The following is a 24,614-nucleotide window of genomic DNA, read 5'->3' as shown; positions in this document are numbered from 1 at the left end:
CATTATTCAATTAATTGAACATGCAGTTTTTTGGGAACTTTTCTAGCATTAAGGGGCTAATCAGGGCCGGTCAAACCCAGTAAGCGGGGTAAGCACCGCAGGGGGGGCGCCTGCCTTCAAGGGCGCCTTTGCGGTGCTGTGCCATCATACCACGCTGCCCTTGGGGGTTTAAATCTTTTATTTACCTCCGTCCCAGTGTCCGCGTCATTTCAAAGCCCTGCCCATCTCTAGCCTTCCCTCCTTTCGTGAGTTCATTCCCGCAGAGTCCCGCCTTCTGACATCATTTCCTCAAGGGCGGGACTCTGCGGGAATGAACTCACGAAGGGAGGGAAGGCTAGAGACGGGCAGGGCTTTGAAATGACGTGGCCGCTGGGACGGAGGTAAATTTTAAAAAAGACTTAAACCACGCAGAAGAAAAAGAGGGATGTTGGGGGGAGAAGAGGGCGGGCAGGTGGGCATAAAAGGGAGGGGGATGGAGGCGAAGGAGAATTGCTGGGCAGGGGCAGGGTGGGAGAAGAGAGAAAGGATATGGGGGGGGGGCACCAACTGATAGTCTGCAGGGGGCGCCAGAGACCCTAGGACCGGCCCTGGAGCTAATGCAGAACTGCTTCAACATGTCTGTTCCTGGCCGGTGCATCTTCATATTACAGCAGAGAAGAGAATAAAATTCAAAAACATGAGACAAAGCAAAATCTTGCTTGCAAGAGATAAAACAAAGTTCTGAGTCTCCAGAGTTGAAAACCACAGTCATGGTGGGACAGACGAGAGATGTAACAGTGAGAAAGGCGCAGGAAACAGCCCCAAAACGTGGGTTGCTATTGGCTGATTGCTCTGTTTCTAGGAGCGAGGAGGCCTGTATAACTACAGCTGGTTAACTCTCAGGACCACACCTCCTGCATCTAAGGAGCAGGACATCCCTCTGCTGTCTTGGTGACTGTCTTTCTAATGGGAATTGCAGTAGAGTAATCCCTTGGGCTTTAAGATAATTCGCTCCCGAAAAAGTCTTTGGCAAGGGGTGAGAGAGCATTAAAATAGAAATAGCTCACTAAACAATGTAAACAAACATCTTTCCCAAGCCTCAGGTGACTTTTCTGCCTACTGCAATTCTTCAGAGTGTTCCACATTTCCATTCACGCTTGTTGAGTTAATTTAAGGGGGGGGGGGGACATTTTAATTTGCTGGTGTGGAGAGTTTCCAAGGAAGGAAAGTATTTCAGGCAGGTTTGCATGAGAGTTGTGACTAATGCAAATGGTTTATAAAAGACTCACAGTAGTTAGTCCTGAGAATATACTTGAATGGGATTCAGTTAACCAGATAGAACATGCCAGGACACTATGGTAGGACACAAACAGGAGACAAGATGCTATCTCTGAGGTAAAAAGACTGATTAAAAACACTACAGAGAAGCAAGTTACCTGTGGCAAAGCAGGTGATAGGAAGTCTCATGAGTACATTCAGTGCTCTAATTACGGTATGTGATTACGGAAAAGATATTTGTTAAAACATTTATACGATGCCACTGCTTATCAAATATTCACCTACAAAAATCATTTTCAAATGATAGTGACTTTTTTCTTCAAGCCCTGTTGTTTCCATACTGTTGTATGAAAAGTAACAAATCCTATGACTCGGTGTGTACATAGGGTCACTATTTAATATTTGGGTCTCAATGAACCCCTGGTCTCCAGGTCATCTGTCTACTTGGTAGGTGGAAAAAAGCAACTTCCCTTGTGCTCTTGGAAGACACTCGCAAGAATTCATTCCCAAGGCTTATTAATAGCTGTTGTTCATGGTACCTCACGTAGTATGAAATACATTGTGCAGACGTTTCAGTTAAGGGAATTCCCCGCTTTCTTTTCATCTCATTCAGACGTACCCAGAATAAGCTTGTTACTCCACTCCATTGGCTTCCCGTGGAAGCTAGATTTGTTTTTAAGCTGTGCACTTTTTTTTCCAGATATTGTATGGCTTGGCTTCAGCTTACGTGGTATCTTTATTAAATTCTCCTCATTTGAATCTGATCTTATGAAGCTCAGATCAATTGACATTAAATTTTCCCTCAATCAATGGTGTAGGATTTAAAAGGATGCTATGATCTATTTTTTCGTATCAAGCAGCCTTGTCCTTTTTATCCTCACCTCTTTATTCCCTACCCTTAATTGTTCTGTCTGCCTGTCTTATCTAGATTGTAAGCTTTTTGAGCAGGGACTGTCTTATGTGTATGGTGTACAGTGCTGCGTATGCCTTGTAGCGCTATAGAAATGATAAGTAGTAGAATTCTTTACCATTAATAATAAGACATGAATCTAACTATATGAGGTTTTGTAAAAAGTTGAATTTTATCTTTTTAAGAAACTCTATTAAGGTTTAAATGTCCATCCTAGTGGTTTTGAGGTTTGTAATTTGCATCAAACTTGCTGGGTGATTACAGTATATAAGACCCATATTGTATTTATACCGTATTGTACAGTAGAAGGTGCTGTTTGTTGGCCAACAGAAGAAACACAGAATGAGCCACATTGGAGTAGTATAAGAAGTTGTTCTCCAGGTAACCTTTGGGTTGTGAAACTGTGTATATTGTTTGTATTTCACAACAGGTTATCAATAGAAATCAAACATGGAAAAGAAAATAAGATGATACCTTTTTTATTGGACATAACTTAATACATTTCTTGATTAGCTTTCGAAGGTTGCCCTTCTTCGTCAGATCAGAAAGGTATCATCTTATTTTCTTTTCCATGTTTGATTTTGTTTGATTTCTATTGATAACCTTTAAGACTGGACTAACAGGGCTACCACACCTCTCTATTTCACAACAAAATGCACATTCCTGTATATTTCTGATCGTGCAAGGGCATCCATAGTTTGCTTGCTCCGTTCTGTTCAAAAACACCACAGGGCTTGTTCATAGTCTGCTAAACTGTATAATATAGGATTTTTATGTGATTGCTTTTGTACGTTTCTCGAAAATAACACCTGCTTCTCATGGGTCTCCTGCTGAGCTCTTTCTCCATTCAAAATCCAGGTACATGACTTATCTTCCCTCAGTATTGCTAGAACCATGGAACACTTTGAAACATCTTACCTGGTTCTCCTACTCATAAATTCATTCACTCTGCAAACTCCTCATTGTGCATCTTCTCTTCTCTCCCTACACCCTTCCTCCTAAATTCAGTTACTACTACTACTTAACATTTCTAAAGCGCTACTAGGGTTACGCAGCACTGTACAATTTGACATAGAGGGACAGTCCCTGCTCAAGGAGCTTACAATCTAAAAGACAAGTGAACAGTCAGTCAGAAAGGGGCAGTCAAATTGGGGCAGTCTGGATTTAGTGAACGGTAAGAGTTAGGTGCCGATCAGTAAATCCAGACTGCCCCAATTTGACTGCCCCTTACTGACTGACTGTTCACTTGTCTTTTAGATTGTAAGCTCCTTGAGCAGGGACTGTCCCTCTATGTCAAATTGTACAGCGCTGCATAACCCTAGTAGCGCTTTAGAAATGTTAAGTAGTAGTAGTAACTGAATTTCAGCCTGAATCTATGCCCTTCTCCTCCATTGCCAGCTCCTGACTCTTCTTGTTCCACTGTGTTATTTCATACATTTGGAACAGGTGTCCATAAATATATTTGTAAATTCGGAGCTACTTATATATACATGCTTGCTATGCCGAAATTTAAAGGAGGTGTGTTCTGGGCCTGGCTCGGGTGGGCCTTAAAAGCATATTCTGCATTTTCTGGGGGCAATACATATGTACCTGGGAATTTCAGCACTGGCCTGCACACCATTCCCAATAATGGATAACTGTCTTCCTGTTTGGACCTAGCCTTTGGAAGCAAACTTAAGGGGGGAATCGTGCTTATTTCCATGGGGTTTAAAAAAAAACACCTCAAAGTGCAAATAATTTCAAGTTTGGAACTGCATTCTTTAACAAGCTCCCTTTGGACAGGTAGGTTTTAAAATCCACCACTTCAATGGTGGTGTTTACACGTGTCAATGGTGACATGCCTGTCACTGGTGGAATTTACACGTTAATGGTGACACACCTGTCAGTGGTGACACATGCGTCAATGGTGGCTCAATGTAACTACCAAAATTGCCACTTATAAAAGCTGCTACTTACATGTACAAATTCTCAACTGATGCTGGGGTTTTTTTTTTTGTAATGTTTTCTTTTGTAAAATGACATCCTCTGATTTGTGTCTTATTGAAAAACATGTATTTTTTCCTGTGGCCCTATACATAGTTTATAAAAGGCTCTGTAATGATTTATAATGTGTGGATGCCACAGTAGCCTCATACGGTCCACAATTAGAACACATCTCGTCAACGTGTTGAACCTGTCCATTCTGTTGAGCAGTTGCAAAAGTGTGGAACGGTTCATCTTGTTGGCTCTTTTGAACCTGGCAAAGTTCATGGCCTCTCCTTTCAAAATCTAATAACTAAAGAAAACTACACATATCAGACTAGATTCCACATATCATGCCTAAAAAGAATCGGTGCTGAAACGAAATACACAAGGCACAGCTCTTACCCAAGACTTGTAGAGGCTCTAGTTTATCCTCTTCTTCTTTCTGTGGCAGTGTTGAGGGGCTAATTCACCCTTTTATCACATCTTTAGATACCTCCTCACTTGTGCTGAAGGGACATGAAGGCTGTGCAGAAAGTTAGGGTAATGTAGCAGATGAAGACTGAGCAGGGAGTGATAGAGATCCCTTCATCGATCTCTCTGATGTGTTCAGAAGCCTCACACCATGTAGACTAGCTCCAACCTCGATATTAATGGATCTAGAAAGTAATGATACAAATTAAACATAGTAAACATAGTAGATGACGGCAGAAAAAGACCTGCACGGTCCATCCAGTCTGCCCAAGAAGATAAATTCATATGTGCTACTTTTTTATTTGTACTGTCCTCTTCAGACCCTATAAGTCTGCCCAGCACTATCCCCGCCTCCCAACTACCAGTCCTGCCTCCCACCACCAGCTCTGGCACAGACCATATAAGTCTGCCCAGCACTATCCCCGCCGCCCAACCACCAGCCCCGGCACAGACCGTATAAGTCTGCCCAGCACTAGTCCCGCCTCCCAACCACCAACCCCGGCACAGACCGTATAAGTCTGCCCAGCACTAGCCCTGCCTCCCAACCACCAGCTCTGCCAACCATTCTAGGCTAAGCTCCTGAGGATCCCTTCCTTCTGCACAGGATTCCTTTATGTTTATCCCACGCATGTTTGAATTCTGTTACCACTTTCATCTCCACCACCTCCCGCGGGAGGGCATTCCAAGCGTCCACCACCCTCTCCGTGAAAAAATAGAGAGGGTGGTGGATGCTTGGAATTAGATGTGGCCTAATTTTTTTCTAGTGGCATATATCTTCTATCAAGTTTCATGTGCCTCTTTATAATTAGAATGTCAGCATTCATCTCCTGCATATGCAGAAAATGACAGTAGACAAGGACCATATGGCCTATTGAGTTTCTTTATCTACGCCAATGCTGAGCTCTATAATCTCTTCCTCACAGATCCTCTAGACGTGTTCCATGCCTTCTTGAATTTAGATACTCTCCTTGTCCCTTGGACCTCCACTTGGAGGAAATATTTCCTTACATTACTTCTGAGGCTATCCCTTTTCACCTTCATCCTTTGTCCCTTGTTCCAGAGTTTTCTTTCAATTAAAAGAGGCCTGTCTCCTGTGCATTATGCCATGGAGATATTTAAATGCCTCTCTCGCCTATTTCCCTTATCTTGCACTTCTTCCAAAATATACATATTTAGATCTGTAAATCTGTCTCTGTTATGCTTCTGATGAAGATCACTGACCATTTACGTAACCAGCCTCTAACCTATCTTCTTTTACAGGTGTATCTGTTCCTGTCTGCAGTAGTTACTTCAGAAAACTATACAGGGCGTTGTGTTGTTCACTGGAGAATGACGAGCTCTGTGTGGGGAGAGATTAGAAGCAGGTATGGATTCTTTGCTTTTTCCAGGGAGCAGTGAGCCTCTCAAGTGCGTGGCTGCATGGGGAGCAAAGGCACCCTAAGTTCTTGTTACATTAACCCTTCGTTACGGCAACTGCGAACCTGTGTCATGAGCTTTTCGGTAGAGTTCTTTCTTGTCTGTTGCTCTCTGTATGGAGAAATTGGCATCTGTAATAGTCCACCTAGTACCCATTTATGCTGAGCTATATATTAGAGATTTGGATGTAGCCTTGGTTTGAGACTTATAAATGATTTTTTTCTACAATTCTTTAATACATAACACAAGCATCCACTTGCTCTGGAAATATAGACAGCAAAACCTAGAAAAATACATTAAGAAAAACCACAAAAAACAATTAAATGCACAGATGATTACCTGGCCTTCAGAAACCTACTGAAAACTCTCTTTTTTTTTTCAATTTCAAAAGACGCACCTGTTCGAAGAGACTTACAATAAAAATCCTCCGTAATGACTTGATTCCATTCTACATCTAAACCAACTAATACTGATCCCTACTAATTTGATTATGTTAATCACATTATCACTATTGGTCATTATATCTTGCCTGTTTTATTTTGTGTTATGTAAATAATTCTACTGACCTATCTACCTAATTTCTTACACAGTAATATGTTAAATTAGACCATACCTCTTACTCTGTTTATGATTATACCTTTGCAACATAGTGTAAGCCACATTGAGCCTGCAAATAGGTGGGAAAATGTGGGGTACAAATGCAGGAAATAAATAAATAAATAAATAAATAAAATTTAGCCTTTCAGAAAACACAGAATTCTATTTGAACATTATCCATTCATACAATTAATGTCACTTCTTCTTTCCTCCCTAATCCTTAGCCCTAATTGAACCCAAATGTATTTATCTTCACTTCTTTGTTTACAAACTTAGGGCCCCTTTTACTAAGTTGCGTAAGCGTCTATGCATGCCCAACATGCGCCAAAATGAACTTACCGCCTGACTACCGTGTGGCTGTTGCAGTAATTTCATTTTTGGCACGCGTCTGAAAAATATTTTTTACTTTCTGGCGCACGTAGCGGACGCTCGCCAAGTGGCATCTGATGAGCGTAGGTCATTACCGCACAAATTCTTTACCGCTAGGTCCATGCCTGGCGGTAAGGTCAGTGACCCAAAATGGACGCACGGCAATTTTGATTTTGCCGCATGTCCATTTCTTGGGGGGGGGGAAGAGGGCTTTTTTACAGGCCCGCTTAAAAATAATTCTGCGCGCTCCCAAAACCCGCACCTACAGTACTGCAAGCCATTTTTTACTGCAGCTTAGTAAAAGGGCCCCTTAGGGCATCTTTTACTAAGGCTCGCTCACGTTTTTAGCACGCTCTAAAATTAAGGGCACGGTAAAGGTTAGAAATGCCCATAGGAATGCATTGGCCACCAGTGGGTGAGTTACACAGGGGCAACTGCAGCTTGATATGGTCCCATATCTAAGTGACTGAATTTAGGACAGAAAATGCAGTCGTACCTTGAACAACTTGACTATATATATCAGCAAGTGTCACCCAGGTACATTCACTGCCAAATTCTTCTCTGGATAGTGGTGCAGGATAGATGCGGTTTAAAAAAAAAAAAGCACCTGCCACTGGGTCTGAATGTTGATCCATGTGGTCTGAGTTTGTGTAGATAACAGACTTGACAGTAAGTTGGCCGAAAGTATGGGCAAGCGTCTCTAGGTTCAAGCTGACTTCACGACATGAGCTGCTTTCTCACAGTTCCAGAAGTCGGTGCTGCCAGAGCATCTCTGCACATTTTTTTTAAAGTGAGATGATAAAGTCTGTGCACATTGCAATGAAAAGCTGTGAAAACAACCTACGGCCATCTAAACTTCAGGAAATCACTAAAAAACAACCTGCTCGAAAAGGCATACCCTTCCGACCCAACATTAAATGTATATTTCTAATTATATGTCCACTTATCATGATGTAGTGTAAGCCACATTGAACCTGCAAAGAGGTGGGGAAAATGTGGGATACAAATGCAACAAATAATTAAATAAGTGCCTACACTCTGCAACACAGCAAAACCAAAGCTCGTAATGGACACTATATAACCTCTCCTCTCTTCGATCCCCATTGTGCCTGAACCTTAAATCGACCACAACATCACCAAGCATTGGAGCCGACTCTGTGGGTGCTTGAGCACCCCCAATATTGAGAAAATTCCATATATGTGTCCAGGGAGGGGTCATTTCCATTAGGCTTAGCACCCCCAATAATTTTGAAAAGTTGGCTCCTATGTCACCATGTATTTGTTTCTCTACCGGACTTGGCAAACGCCTTTACGGTACTATGTAAGCCACATTGAGCCTGCAAATAGGTGGGAAAATGTGGGATACAAATGTAAGAAATAAATAAATAAAATATTCAGAGAAAGGGGGCAGCCTAAACCAAGCACATGCAGGGGATCTTATGTAGCTCATTTGAAATGTGAGTCCTCAGACACCTTTTAAAGGTGTTTTTCACTGGAACACATGGATGTGTTTAGTTGGCAATTCCTCAGCACTTTCGTGCCAAATGTGTCACCGCTGACACTAATTTCAGCCAAACTCCCTCCCCCCCCCCCCCCCTCCTGTTGGAGGGACCCCCGATGTATCTGAAGATAGAGGCTACTGGTTCATTTCTAACAAGCAATGAAACTGGAGCAGCAAGGAGTGGAAGAAGCTGCAAGGTGCCTTCCGTCTTTTCGTTACCACACAAAACCAAGAGAATTTTCATTAACATCTTTAGGCTGAAACGTATTAAATTACAAATGTTGGCATATCAAACCCTTGATGAAAGACAAATTTCTGCAAAGTGCTAATCGCTCTTTTGCAATATGCTTAGGACTTCCGTTTTCATTATAAATGCGGGTAGAATAGAGTAACCCTACTTTTGCTTTGCGAGTTTCGTTTACGTGCTAGCAGTTCTCCCCCTCCCCCCACACCAAGCCGCTGTGCAGGTATTTTGGAACCAGCTCAAACTTCTCGATTCCTTCCTGCTGCAGAAGTGCAGGAATGCAGTGTGATGTTATGGGCTTTACCTGCATCCTGTATTCAGTCTGCTGTACTTCAAAAGTCTGGCAGGGAGGGACTGGGCTCAACCGTCAATCACGCCATGCAGTTTATCACAATATGAGCCCACCAAAGATCATAGTTCCCTTTCAGTTCCGTGACTTCCATTGAAAGCAGTCGGATTTCATGTATGTCAAATACCTCCCAACACATTATGTTAAACGGTAAATTAATCTGATCATTGGAACACATGCTTTATCCAGCTAAAGGGTTAACATCAATGACAGTAGGTTTGTTGCTGCGGAAGAGAGATGTGGTTTCTCATGGCACTAGCTTTAAGCAGGATTAGCTGAAACTCAGGGGCCCTTTTACTAAGCCGTGTAAGCGTCTACACGAGCCCAATGCACGCCAAAATGGCCTGACTACCACAAGTGGCTCTAGCGGTAATTTCATTTTTGGCGCGCGTCCGATACACGCTTCTGAAAAATATTTTTTATTTTTGGACGCACGTATCAGACGCGCGCAGGTAATTACCACCCGCATTCTTTACCGCTAGGTCCATGGCTGGTGGCAAGGTCTCAGACCCAAAATGGACGCGCGGCAATTTTGATTTTGCCGCACGTCCATTTTCGGCAAAAAGAAAAAGGCCTTTTTCACAGGCGTGCTGAAAAATGGATTGGTGCACGCCCAAAACCTGCGCCTACACTACCGCAAGCCATTTTTCAGCGCACCTTAGTAAAAGGACCCCTTAGTTCCATACCTTTCTCGCTTTTTTTTTTTAATTTCAAGATCATTTTCTCTTTTTCAAAGGTTTCCTCTCGTTTCCACTTTCTTTCTGGCACTTTATCTCTTCATGTTTCTTTCTTTTCTCTTTCTTTCTGTACTGCCTTTACTTGCACAATCTGCCTGCAAACGTGAGGTCCTTCCTCACCTCCAGTGCTGCTGTGACTTGCTTTTCCCTTCTCACACCTCTACTCCTGTTACTTCTCCTCTTGTGATGAAGGAATCTGTCACTTCCTTTTTTTTCATACTTCTGGCTTTTCAGTGGTATGTGGTAGCTGCACCCTCCCTTTATTCTTCTTCTGATCTGGTGCAGTCAAAGAAATATCTTACCTCTGGCTAGGAAGGGAAGGCGCTTCCTCCAAGGCTGATACCATTGATGTGTCAGGGATCAGGAATCCTCCTCCGTGGTGCGGGGAGAGCATTTAGCAGCATCTTCACGTCAGCAGCTCACACTGCCTTCTCCAACCCAGGAAAGGGAATTCCTGCTTGCTCAAAGCAGGTTGCCTCTGCCTCTGTCCTTAACCCAGCTGACACCTCAAGAACAACACCTTGCAGAGTATGCTTTGTGGACTCTGCTAATTTAAGCGTTTCTTCTGGGGCAAGATTTTCCAAGAGCCTGTGGTGAATCAATACAGATGCCCTGGTGGATGCCAAGGGAGTGGTTTCCCTATCAACAGTAGCTATATGTAAGCTTGGAAAACTTCCTCCCTGTAATCATGTGACGTGGCTCTGCTCAGATCTACGACGTGCCCAGTTTCTACCAAGTAAGCTTGTGGGTGCTAAGGAGAGTTCAGCCACTTCTGCTGACTGGTGCATCACATACGCTTGTCGGTTAAGGAAACTGAAATGCTCTGCCGTATTTATTTCTACACTGCTTTTTCTGGAAGAACACTCCAAATGGTTTACAAACCAACTTCTGTGAGTACCAGTCTGTAAAGAGTTGCAAATGTTCCAGAATCTGCAAAGTACAGGTCTGTACAGCTACATTCCTTGCCATATACTGGTGCCATGTCCAGGGCCGCCGAGAGGGGGGGGGGGGGACAGGGGGGACAAAAGTCCCCGGGCCGGGGCCTCCGCCGCCCCCGAAACTAAACTTTAAGCGCCTCCCTCACCTTCGCAGCAGCAGACCTCTCCTTCCTTCTGTGTCCCGCCCTCGCCTGATGTAATGTCCGTGAGGGCGGGGCACGGAAGGAAGGAGAGGTCTGTCGCTGCTTGCAGCGAAGGTGAGGGAGGCGAGGCGCTTAAAGGTTAGTTCAGAGGGCCCGGGGGTGGAGAGAGGGCCCGGCCCAGCGACTTCGGGTGGAGGGGGGCCCGGGGGCAGCCTTGTCCCGGGCCCGGCCCCGGCCCAGTCTCTCGGTGGCCCTGGCCATGTCACGAAGGACAGACTAAACCAGGCCTGATTTTACATCCAGTGTATAGCTTCAGTCTTCTCAAAAGCACATCAGGACTGGTGCCTGCATCCACATGTTGTCCAGCATCTGGAAAGCAGAGAGAGCAAGCACAGACGTTTCTCACCTTATGGTCCCTAAGGGGTCCTTTTTACAAAGGCATGCTGAAAAATGGCCTGTGGTAGCGTAGGCGTGGGTTTTGGGCACGCGCAGAATCATTTTTCAGCGCACCTGTAAAAAAAAAAGGCCTCTTTTTTCTTTCCCCCGAAAATGGATGTGCGGCAAAATCAAAATTGCCACGCGTCCATTTTGGGTCTCAGACCTTACCGCCAGCCATAGACCTAGCGGTAAAGAATTTGGGCGATAAGGACCTACGTGCGTCAGATGCCCCTTGGCGTGCGTCCGCTATGCGAGCCAGAAAATTTTGGCGCGCATATTGGACATGCGTAGGCGCCTACTGGGCTTAGTAAAAGGGGCCCTAAATTTGAAAATGAATGCCACTACTTTTCTAGGAGTGAAAGTGTTACCTATTACTCTGTGATTCAGCGCATGGCCTTCCAGGCCGTTCCATTGGATATGATAGATGCATTTTTTCTTACAGCGTCAGCTATTAAAATTCCAGCTTTGATTTGAACCAGATTACACGAATGGCTCAGAAATGTGGACAAACCCATCTAGGGAGCAAATTGGAGCCAGAAGGACCCAGCTGGCTATTTGAATCTTTGCTGAACTTGGAAGTCCCACTTTCGATTGTCGTTTTTTTCTTCTTCCAGAAATCACCTGTAGACCACATTGTTTGAGGCACTGGCAAGGGCAAAAGCTTCCACTTCAAGCATTTCACTTTACAGAGGGGCACCCGGCGTTGTTGTTTCCAGAGGGCATAAACATTTTGGCTGCAGGCTTCAATCTGCTGAGCTTCCAGATGGTGTTAGACTGGGGTGTTGGCAGGAAATGAATTCTCCGAAAGTTCTGTGAAATCAAGTCTAATAAATACATTTCTGTCTTGTGGTATGTAACTTTCTTTTTCTTACTGTTAATTGCACTAAAAATAGGAAATTAAAATTGTCATTTTGCCATATTGGACATTGTCAACATTGTACTTTTTTTTTACACAAAACTTTTATCAATGCTGGAAATTAGAGCTACTCTGGTCAATTTCTCCCCACTGGTAATGGCTGTGAAATTCTCTTTTTTTTGTATAATTCTGTGCTGTTTTGAAAGTGTCCTTTTTATAGGCCTTAATTGTACCTCTATCCAGGAAATCTAGACTGCCTCAGTCTTGATTGACTGCACTTTTTGACCTTTAGATTGTAAGCTCCTTTGAGCAGGGACTGTCCTTCTTTGTTAATTGTACAGCGCTGCGCAACCCTGGTAGCGCTTTAGAAATGTTAAATAGTAGTAGTAGTAATTATTTGCAGGTTATGATCTCTTTTACTAGACCAGGAAAGGAGCAGGAAAACACAGAAGAACAATAATCCTCCACAGAATCGAAGAATGCCAAACACCTCGAAGGTGACGAATGACGATAAACAGAATATCAAGGTGTAAAATTAAACTTTATTGATGGCAGAACTAGAGGCTCAGTTTCAAAACAGAAAAATGTCCAAAAAGTGACACAAGGACTTTTCCATGCAGGTTGTATGTAATGTGTCCAAATCACAAGGGTGTGTGTTGGGGGCAGGATTTGGGTGTTCCCAAAACTTGGACCTTTTTCTGCCATAAAGGAACAAAGCAAAATATCCAGTGCTAAAAGATGTTTTGGTCTAAACCTGTTTCAATGGCAACTAAATCACAAAAAGGTGTCTTAAATGACCACTGGAGGGATTGAGGCATGACCTCCCTTATTCCCCCAGTGGTCACTGACCCGCCCCCCTCCCACCCCTCAAAGATGTGAAAGAAACATACATACCAGACTCTATGACAGCTTCAGATGTTATGGCCAGACCTATTAGAGCAGCAGGAAGGTCCCTGGAGTAGCCTAGTGGACGATGCAGTAGACTGTAGAGAAGGGGACCCAAGCCCACATCCCACTCTAACTATTACACTTGTGGTGGAAAGTGTGAGCCCTCCAAAACCCACCAAAAACCCACTGTACCCACATGTACACACATATACAAAATTATCCACGCAGATGCTCCACTATACATGCTAAACCTAGTGTACCTACCTCCAAGAATTGCCAAAAGATCAGCCCATAAATTCCTCAACTTGCACTTCCCCAGCTGTAAAGGACTTAAATACAAGCAGGCATACGCCACGTCCTTTTCGTATAGGAGTACACAGATATGGAACGCACTACCCACAGCCCTAAAAACCATTGATGATCTAAGCAACTTTCGTAAATCCTTGAAGACACATCTCTTCAACAAAGCCTACAAAGAGAACCCATAACGACACAAAATCACCACACCAACCCTCCCCAATACCAAAATACACCTCCAACACTACCCTATCTACCACCTTCTGCTCTAATTCCTCTTTTAATCTCTGCTTATCACCGATTGTATCCAAGATCCTGCCTTGACTATGTCATAGCAAGACGCTATAAGCCACATTGAGCCTGCAAATAGGTGGGATAATGTGGGGTACAAATGCAATAAATAATAATAATAATATAGGTGACACTTGCAGACATAAGGGTTATTGCAGTGGTGTACAGTTGGGTACAGTAGGTTTTTGGTGGGTTTTGGAGGGCTCACAATACAATATAAGGGGGTAACAGTGAGATGTGTACTTGGGAACTTTTATGTGAAGTCCACTGCAGCGCCCCCTAGGGTGCCCCACTGCTCTGCTGGGATGTCTGTGTGGCCAGTCTACAAAGAATGCTGGCTCTCCATATATCCCAATGGCTTGTTTTTGTTCGTTTTTCCCTTGAACCTTTTTTTTTCTCAAAAATGGTCCAAAAAGACAGACACACTGAGCTCAAAACCATCTAGCAAATGGCCATTTTCCAAACAAAAAGATTGATGTTTTTCTGGTTCGAGAGTGTCTATGTTTGCCACTTGATTTTTGAACATTTTCAACCAGTTGTTTCAGAACATGCAAGATACAAAAATTGTTTTAATGCCTCGGAACCAGGCCTAAATTTATGAGCATAATTTCCTAAGTTAAGATAAAATTTAGGCTCTTAAGTCTGGTTGACAATAGAGCACAAATTTCAGAGCCTAGGTTAGGAGCAGTAATTTTTTAAAAAAGATTTTGACAAAAGTATGGAAGATTTTTTTCTGCCAATGATTATATTTTTGATCAAGTACTTGATAGTGAATTTCACTATTCTCTGAGGCTTTTTTCTTCGATTTTCTCTTTTAAGTTTTGTGGCCACTTTTCTGTTTGTAGTGAAGTTTGGGTTTTGTAAGGATTATAATAATATCGTCAATTGCTTTAGGGTTTTTGTGTGGATAGTTCACTACTTACAATATTTATTTTTTTATTTATTTGTTGCATTTGTATCCCACATTTTCCCACCTATTTGCAGGTAATTGGTATTACATAAAGAACATGGATAACATAATAGAGTTAAGCAATCAGATATATAAAGAAAATATTCAGAATATCAGGTAAGCAAGATGCGTTACAGTTCCTATTATGGATCATTGTGGTTTGCCTTGTTGAAGAGATACTGTAAGTCTTCAGTGATTTACGAAAGTTGATTAGGTCATAAATTGTTTTCAAGTCAAGTGGCAATGCGTTCCACAGCTGCACGCTGATGTAAGAAAAACTGGACGCATGTGTTAATCTGTATTTTAGTCCTTTACAGCTAGGGAAGTGAAGATTCAGGAATGTGCGTGCTGATCTTTTAGCGTTCCTGGGTGGCAAGTCAATAAGGTCTGACATGTAGGCCGGGGCGTCTCTGTGAATGATTTTAATATCAACATAAGACGCATTAAAACATCTTAATAGAGAGCACAGGCTGTAAGTGGAGATGGGATATGTAGACTGAGAAGACAGAGTAACAGGGGTTAGAAAATAAGAGGACAGGAACATTGCACATGAAGTCAGAAATGGTGCAGGAAAGTAATTTCAGCTGGCATAAGAGTGGATAAGCAAATCCTGCTACGTAGATGTGCAGCTGGTGTTAATGTCCTTGTGTGTGTGACTGGCTAGTTAGTTACTTCTTCCATTAAAGGCTTGGGAGAAGAGCCAAGCTTTTACCTGCTTAATCTCTGGGTTTTCCAAGTTAGGACAATAATCCTATATAATTTAGAAATTAAGCTTTTCAGCAACTGTGTCTTATGACACATGTCTTTAAAAGGTGTTTGATTCTCTCTCGTCTGGTCCTAAATTAAAACTGAATACGCAAAAAAACCCAAGATCCTGTGGTTCTGAAATCAGGTCCCAACTTCATTAACACTGTAAAACCTTTGCAGAAGAATCTGAAGCTACAGAGCTTGGGGTTTTGCTCGATTCCTCCCTAACGTTTTCCTCCCATATCAATCAATTATGGAAGAAAACATTGTTTAAAATTAGACAGTGATGTGTAAGTAGGTCATTCTTTGACCAAAAAGCTTTTGCATCGTTGGTCCAGATGCTAATCATGCCACATCTAGATTACTGTAATGTAGGGTTACCATAGTTTCTCCCACAAAAAGGAGGACACATGCCCTGCCCCCACCACACACCCCACCACGCCCCCTTTCACACCCCACCACGCCTCCTTCCATGCCCTCGCTCTGCCCCCTGTCACATTTTCCCCTCCCCCCTGTCACACACTCCGTCACTCCCCCTCCCCGTCACCCTCTCCCCTTACTACTGCCCTGGTGGTCTAGTTTCCTCTTCGGGGCAGGAAAGAGCCCCCTCTTTCCTGCCTGGAGCGCTGCCCTGCATACATCCTTCCTGTTCCTGATCTCGGCACCAATTCAAAATGGCCGCCGAGAGTTGAAGTCTCGCGAGGTCACTTCAACTCTCGGCGGCCATTTTGAATCAGTGCCGAGATCAGGAACAGGAAGGATGCATGCAGGGCAGCGCTCCGGGTGGGAAAAAGGGGGCTCTTTCCTACCCCGAAGGCGGAAGAGGTCACTAGACCACCAGGGCAGTAGTAAGTAAGGGGAGGGGAGGCTAGCAATCTGCCTGTTTGTCCAGAAATTCAGACAAATGGGCAGATTGGCAAAACCCGCCCGGTTGCCCGGACATGTCCTCAAAAAAAAGACATGTCCGGGTAAATCCGGACATATGGTAACCCTACTGTAACGTCTTATTTTTTGGCGTTAAGTCTCAATATCAGAGAAAACTGCAGGTAATACGAACACAGCAGTAAGACTGAATAGTTATAGCAGTGTTTCATCATGTCTTGTTAAATTGCATTGGCTTCCCATAGCTGAAAGAGTCAGGTTTAAAGCTGCTTGTTTAGCTTTTCAAAATGCATAAGGCTTCACATTTGGTTTATTGATTAATGTAATATCATTATGTATGGTTCAATCTGACAGACTGAGAGAACAACTCATTTTATCCTCATTCTGTAAGGGAATTCGGTTTCAGAAGAATTTTAGCTCTCTTTTCCCTGTATTAGGAGTTTCTTTATGGAATTACTTACCTTTAGGAAGAGGTTAAAAACGATTTCCAAAGACTGTTTACCATTACTGTTTTATATCCCTTAACTGTCTTCTCATCCTGTGTTGTACTCATGATGTAAACTGCACTGAACCCTGAAAGGGGGATTTTAGTGCTATACAAGATTTGTTTTGATCTGATTTTTCTAAGAATTTATTGGTCCTAGTTTCTGCTTTCCTGTCTCTCTTCTGCTAACTCACTTTCCAGTGGCTGCTGTCCATTTGTCCTTTCTTTCCTTCTGTACTCTTCCATTCCCTCACTACATATGTCTCTGATATATTTCCTCTGTCTTTTTTTTTTTTTGCCTGTCTGCCCACACAGCTTTCGCCATCTCACTTTCCAATCCTTTGTCTTCTTTTTACTTTCCAGATACTTATCAATTTTCTAACTCTTCTTATCCTTATATCTCCCATTTCTCCTGCCTCACTCCTTCCATGGCCTTCTATTCCGTTCTATTTTTCATTCAATCTCCATTACCACACTTCGACTCTTTACTCACTATCCTCCTCTCATTCATCTTCTTGACAACCCCCATAGTCTCTTCCACATGATTCCACCATGCCCAGCATCTTCTCTCCTTCTCTCTCCATACACACTTGTAGCCCAGCATGTCCCTGTCCTCCCCCCCCTCTCCTCACACACTTTGTAGCCCAGTATCACTCTGTTTCCGCTGTCTGTCCCCTTCAAACCTATGGTCCAGCATCTCCTTGTCCTCTCTCTCTCTCTCTCTCTCCCCTCCTCCTATGGTCCACATCACCATGTTCCCCTTTTTCTCTCCTCCATCCATATGGTCCAGAATTTCCCTATCACCCCTTCCCCTCCCACAATAGTGCAGCTTCTTCCTTCTCCCCTTTCCCCTATAGTCAGCATTTCTCCTCCCTCCATTCAGCATCTTCCTCTCCTTCCCCCCCCCCCCCCCCCCACCTGACATGGCCATCACCATCTCCTCTCTATCCTCTATTCCCTTAATCAGCATATTCCCTCTCTCCCCTTCTCCCCACCATAGCATCTCGCCCTCTTCTTCCCCTGACCATGGTCAGCATCTCCTCCTCTCTCCCCTTCCTCCCATCAGAATCAGCATCTGGCCCCTCTTTCCCACTTTATGTATAGAATACCTCATCTCTTCTTTTCCCTTGTGTCCATTTCCCCTCTCCAGCACCTCTTCTTCGCTCTCCCAACCATCCTGTCTCCTTCTGTTCCCTTACCCCTTGGTCCAGCTTCGTGCTTACCTCCCTTTTCTTCATCATTGCCACCGCAACTGCAGCCAATGTAAAGTAAAGGCAGTGCAGGCTACGTAGCCTGTGCCCACAGTCAACATTTGCCAGTCCCGTTACAATGCAGACTTCCTTTATCCTATGAAACAGCACCGGTAGTCGTTGAACGATCATACACAGGTTAGTGTAGGACCTTAAGCCTGTACACACTTTCAGTGTCTGCCAGTGCCACCTCCTCTAACACAGGCGGCCTGCGTCAGAGTGGGACTGGCATGTGCTGAACTCGGACAAGGGCTGCAAGGCCTCATGCAATCTTTACTTTATCTCTGCCTGCCTGGAATAAAGGTGCCAGCTAACCCTGCATATGCCAATTCACCAACCCCATGACACGCCTCTGAGGTCCTTGCAACACACCGGTCTGTCACGACATCCTAGTCGAGAACCGCAGCTATAAAGGAAAGTAGGTAACTTACTTTATAGAACAGGTTCCTACGGGAATCGCCCTGAAGATGGAGGATGATTTTCTTGGTCTCACAACGACCAGGGTGGAAAACATTACTGTGGCTAAGGATGAAAGGAATCCTTTGTTGACTAGACTGGATATGGTGCAATCCAGATAACCCAAGAAAGGTAACATTACGCGAAAAGGCATCTGAATAATTCAGAATATAAAAAAGAATTCAAACTTGTAGAACATTAATATTGAATTGATATCAGCCATTTGTCGTCTGTTTTTATCCTGTTATTTTCCAAGTTGTGAAAACTACTTATTTTCCGTGATAAAAAAATTAAATAATGAATAATTCTAAATATTCTGTTTTGAAAGAATTTCCTTTCCGCCTTCATATCCCACCCCTCTCCCACACGCACATCTCTACACATTGTTATAAGATATGACACGTGATTCAAGGATTTATTTCATCAGTAGTTCAGATGAACTTAACGGGGGGGGGGGGGGGGGGAGGGTAGTTTCTTCCTTTGTATAATTAAACTTAATGAGATACTTCTAAGGATGGAGATTGTGGCTGGTACAAAGTGGAAATTTAATAAAGTGAGATGCATCTAAGTATGGATGATTCATAGCATGGAAACGGTGATGGGTTTTCCTAAGAAAAAGGGGGGAAAATAATAATTAAAGTGTCTAAAAGATAGAAAATGTAATATTGTACCAATTAAGAAAATAGAACATATCTTGTGATAGAATCATGAGTGTAACGCAGAGATGTTTTGGTAAGAAAAGAATTTAACGTTAGAAATAAACAACACAGAAAAGGCATATGATTGACCCCTTTCCCCCTAACTCTATCATCTCAGCTCCTAAATGTACGTAACCTATAAATGATGCATATGTGAGTCCCTCCCAAACCAGCCCTATATAGAAACAGAGATATGGGCCATATGGGCCATATGGCCCATCCAGTCTGCCCATCCTCTGCAACTCCTAATTCTTCCTTTTCCTAAGCGATCCCATGCCCTTTTAAATTCTGGAACAGTCCTTGACTCCACCACCTCCACCGGCAGGCCATTCCACGCCTCCACCACCCTTTCTGTGAAATAATGCTTCCTTAGGTTACTCCAAAGCCTATTCCCTCTTAACTTTGTCGTATGCCCCCTCATTCCAGAGTTTTCCTTCAGTTGAGAAAGGCTCCCTTCCTGTACATAAATGCCCTTAATATTTAAACATCTCTATCATGTCTCCTCTCTCCCTCCTCTCTTCCGGCATAATCATGTTGAGGTTCATAAGCCTGTCCCTATGGATCCTCAGAAGCTTAGCCGAGATTGGGAGGCGAGGCTGGTGTTTGGGTGGTGGGGCTAGTTCTGGGCAAGACTTCTACTGTCTGTGTCCAGAAGCTTAGCCGAGATTGGGAGGCGGGGCTGGTGTTTGGGTGGTGGGGCTAGTTCTGGGCAAGACTTCTACGGTCTGTGTCCTGAAAATGGGGCTAGTTCTGGGCAAGACTTCTACAGTCTGTGTCCAGAAGCTTAGCCGAGATTGGGAGGCGGGGCTGGTGTTTGGGTGGTGGGGCTAGTTCTGGGCAAGACTTCTACGGTCTGTGTCCTGAAAATGGGGCTAGTTCTGGGCAAGACTTCTACAGTCTGTGTCCAGAAGCTTAGCCGAGATTGGGAGGCGGGGCTAGTTCTGGGCAAGACTTCTACGGTCTGTGTCCTGAAAATGGGGTTAGTTCTGGGCAAGACTTCTACGGTCTGTGTCCAGAAGCTTAGTCGAGATTGGGAGGCGGGGCTGGTGTTTGGGTGGTGGGGCTAGTTCTGGGCAAGACTTCTACGGTCTGTGCCCTGAAAATGGCAGATACAAATCAAGGTAAGGTATACACAAGAAGTAGCACATATGAGTTTATCTTGTTGGGCAGACTAGATGGACCGTGCAGGTCTTTTTCTGCCGTCATCTACTATGTTACTATGTTATAAGCCTGTTCCTATATTTTTTGTGTTCAAGACCGCTTATTAATTTTGTAGCCGCCCTCTGGGCCGACTCCATATTGTTTGTATCTTTTCGTAGGTGCGGTCTCCAGAACTGCACATAGTACTCTAAGTGGGGCCTCACCAGAGACTTATATAATGGCATTATCACCTCCTTTTTCCTGCTGGTCATCCCTCTTTTTATGCACCCAAGTATCCTTCTGGCTTTGACTGTCACTTTTTCTACCTGTTGGGAAGCTTTAAGGTCATAAAACATAATCACCCCCAAGTCCTGCTCGTCCTTGATACACTGAAGCACTTCTCTCCCTATACTGTACCGTTTCCTCGGATTCTTGCGACCCAAGTGCATGACCCTACATTTTTTGGGATTAAATCTTAGTTGCCAAATATCATTCCATTCCTCCGGCTTCCCTAGGCCCTTCCTGTATGTAAAATGTGGAATCACTGGATAGTGCTCAGGTGACATTTTGGCATTTATTCACGTGCAGCCATTATTCCGATCCTTTATGCCCATAACTGGTGCATAAATATTGTCACCCACTTCTACAGTTACCCCTGTAGAGCAGAATGATTTCCACTTGTTATTGTAGAAAGCTGGAGGGTGTCGAAGTCCGTTGAAACTGAGTATCAGTGTGTGGTGTGGAGTTTCCCTTGGAAGTAGTGTTTTAATTTGAGGTCTAGGCTAGAGGTTTTGTGGTGCCGTGGATTGTACTGAGTGTGTGTCAGCGTCTGCACCTGAATGTTGGCGCTAATGTTCTGTACCAGGATCAGAGCGTCCAGATCCGATAGGGAATTTCTGCTTAGTGCACTTTATTTTGGCAATAAACGTTGGCTCCCTTCATAAAACTGATCCCTTTCTGGGTAGTTTCAGGGTGTTTTGCTTAGTTATGTGGACAGCAGCCATATTCAGTTTTTAACCATATAGCAGAACTGTCTAATGTAGGGGAGAAACCCAGTTTGTTTTTAGAGCTTCGTATGATTTTGGTTCAGGACGTTGGGTCAGGCTATTAGATTTTGTACCTTCAAGTAATCTTACCTTCAGTGTAGATTGTCCTTATTACATTGTCCTTCGGTGAAGGGAATTAAATGTCAAGGAAATGCCTTACCTTGCTGCTTATTGGTGCAACTCTAGATATTACACGTCAGACTAATTATAAAGTCTCGGAAGAAACTAAAAACTTACCTGTTTCAGAAGTTTGTTGTTTGACCAATTTAAAACTTTTACATAGATTTTAGTTTTGATGACGTTAGATTACTATAATGTTTTATTTTTTTACAGATTTTACAATTAATAATTATAGTCTCAACGGAAACTGCAAACTTTTTTTGCCGTGTGGCCATTAACGTGGGAGTCTCTTACTGCCACATATTTACTAGGTGTTAAGGGCTCCCACGCCAACCACGTGCAAATTGGTTATCAAGCAGCAATGCAACTGCAGTAACCGATTAGCACCGGGGCACACTTAATCTCTGCCCCCCAAACACGCTTCCAGTGCTAAAAAATGTTTGTTTTAGCGTGTGGGTAGCATGCGCTGAACACGAAAATACCACGAGATGCCTGAGCTCAGTCCATGGAACTCGAAGCATGCATGAGTGCTTACCGCAGCTTAGCGAAGGGACCCCTAATGAATTAAGCTATGCACCTTAGTAGTACTATTTCAGAACTAGAGTTACAATATCATACATCATTATGCACGCTATTTTTAGAATTAGAGGGTATACATACAGCTAAAGGCCAGCAAAAAGGGTATCCTACCTTAAACCACTTGACTATTCGGCTAACAGCTGAGTATCGGCAGTCTCCAGCGAACCTGCGGCAGCCACTGTGGTACTTACTCGTCCTCGGTTCTGTTCCGTTTACCTCCTCAAATAGATCTAGAAATGAATGTGGAAAAGACTGTGGAATGTCAGAATTATTAGTTCTGTGTGGCTTTTTCTGTTTACACACCCCCATTGCATAGTACATAGCTTTACAAATTCGATTATGGTTCTGTTTGGGTATTTAGCCAAAGTGTCCTCTGTAAGGAAACAGACAACAAAAAGCACCGCTGGTGTCCAATTATGAAAGTCAAAATTGAGACTGTTTTCCCAAAGCGTGCCATTTAAAGCTGTTAAAAAAAAGTAGACAAATGGACCTGATTTTCCCCGATTTTCCGCCTACTTGGAAAACAGTTTCCTGTTTGTGAAATGGCTGAAAGAATAAAGTTCAACTTTCCACATCATTGTATGGAAACAGTAATTTCAGGGGGTAGAAATATCACACGTGTCTGTAACATAAGAATCAATGTTGGAAGAAGTCCAAGGAATGAGAATCTCCTTGTTTAAACCCGTGGGGAGAAAATTTATCAGAAGAAAGGAGGACAGGATTGAAAAGCATTGCTTTCTTAGGAATTAGCCATACGAGTTGAGTGTCTTATTATAATGATAAAACCCTTTGGCAAAAGGATTTACTGTCAAGTATTTACTGGCCTCTGTCCAGACCTGATGGTAGAGCCCTAATCCTTAAATAGTAACACCCAGAATTAATGATTTTGTACTTTTACTACCTCATTCATCCCAAGTATATGTGCATGTGATTTGCATTTTAGAGTTAAGAGTAGGCCAAAGAAAGTTTTTGACATTTGGGAGCAGACAAAATTTAACAGAAAAACAATGCTGGCCCTTTAAAAGTGACTTTGCCTTTCAGGATTTAGACATAAGTACATAAGTACATAAGTAGTGCCATACTGGGAAAGACCAAAGGTCCATCTAGCCCAGCATCCTGTCACCGACAGTGGCCAATCCAGGTCAAGGGCACCTGGCACGCTCCCCAAACGTAAAAACATTCCAGACAAGTTATACCTAAAAATGCGGAATTTTTCCAAGTCCATTTAATAGCGGTCTATGGACTTGTCCTTTAGGAATCTATCTAACCCCTTTTTAAACTCCGTCAAGCTAACCGCCCGTACCACGTTCTCCGGCAACGAATTCCAGAGTCTAATTACACGTTGGATGAAGAAAAATTTTCTCCGATTCGTTTTAAATTTACCACACTGTAGCTTCAACTCATGCCCTCTAGTCCTAGTATTTTTGGATAGCGTGAACAGTCGCTTCACATCCACCCGATCCATTCCACTCATTATTTTATACACTTCTATCATATCTCCCCTCAGCCGTCTCTTCTCCAAGCTGAAAAGCCCTAGCCTTCTCAGCCTCTCTTCATAGGAAAGTCGTCCCATCCCCACTATCATTTTCGTCGCCCTTCGCTGTACCTTTTCCAATTCTACTATATCTTTTTTGAGATACGGAGACCAGTACTGAACACAATACTCCAGGTGCGGTCGCACCATGGAGCGATACAACGGCATTATAACATCCGCACACCTGGACTCCATACCCTTCCTAATAACACCCAACATTCTATTCGCTTTCCTAGCCGCAGCAGCACACTGAGCAGAAGGTTTCAGCGTATCATCGACGACGACACCCAGATCCCTTTCTTGATCCGTAACTCCTAACGCGGAACCTTGCAAGACGTAGCTATAATTCGGGTTCCTCTTACCCACATGCATCACTTTGCACTTGTCAACATTGAACTTCATCTGCCACTTGCACGCCCATTCTCCCAGTCTCGCAAGGTCCTCCTGTAATCGTTCACATTCCTCCTGCGACTTGACGACCCTGAATAATTTTGTGTCATCGGCGAATTTAATTACCTCACTAGTTATTCCCATCTCTAGGTCATTTATAAATACATTAAAAAGCAACGGACCCAGCACAGACCCCTGCGGGACCCCACTAACTACCCTCCTCCACTGAGAATACTGGCCACGCAATCCTACTCTCTGCTTCCTATCTTTCAACCAGTTCTTAATCCATAATAATACCCTACCTCCGATTCCATGACTCTGCAATTTCTTCAGGAGTCTTTCGTGCGGCACTTTGTCAAACGCCTTCTGAAAATCCAGATATACAATATCAACCGGCTCCCCATTGTCCACATGTTTGCTTACCCCCTCAAAAAAATGCATTAGATTGGTGAGGCAAGACTTCCCTTCACTAAATCCGTGCTGACTTTGTCTCATCAGACCACCTTTAAAAATAGGAAAACTGTTTAATCGGAATAAGCAGAAAGAAACCTGCATTGTGAAGATAAAGTCAGGGATGAAATGGTGTCTAATAACATCATAACAGGAAGTAACTAACTGAACGTCTGCTGTCATATTTCATACTCCTGTGAGTAAGAAACAGAAGTGTTTTTC

The 24,614-nt window shown here is 43.4% G+C and overlaps 1 protein-coding gene across 1 annotated transcript in view; it reads right to left on the bottom strand.

Annotated features, from left to right (window-relative positions):
- The window catches only part of NTF3 (neurotrophin 3), a 122,957-nt gene that overhangs the window by 72,492 nt on the left and 25,851 nt on the right, over positions 1-24,614 (bottom strand). Inside the window, exons 2-3 of the mRNA XM_030215035.1 lie at positions 22,130-22,248; positions 4,535-4,788 (exon numbers count right to left, since the gene is read on the bottom strand). The gene's annotated coding sequence lies outside the window, so the exon portion shown is untranslated. The remainder of the gene's footprint in view (positions 1-4,534; positions 4,789-22,129; positions 22,249-24,614) is intronic.

The sequence above is a fragment of the Microcaecilia unicolor genome, chromosome 9 (genome assembly GCF_901765095.1).
Source record: "Microcaecilia unicolor chromosome 9, aMicUni1.1, whole genome shotgun sequence".
Lineage (NCBI taxonomy): Eukaryota > Metazoa > Chordata > Amphibia > Gymnophiona > Siphonopidae > Microcaecilia > Microcaecilia unicolor.
Note: the sequence above shows the minus strand (reverse complement) of the source record. Positions and strands in the feature narration are given on the sequence as shown.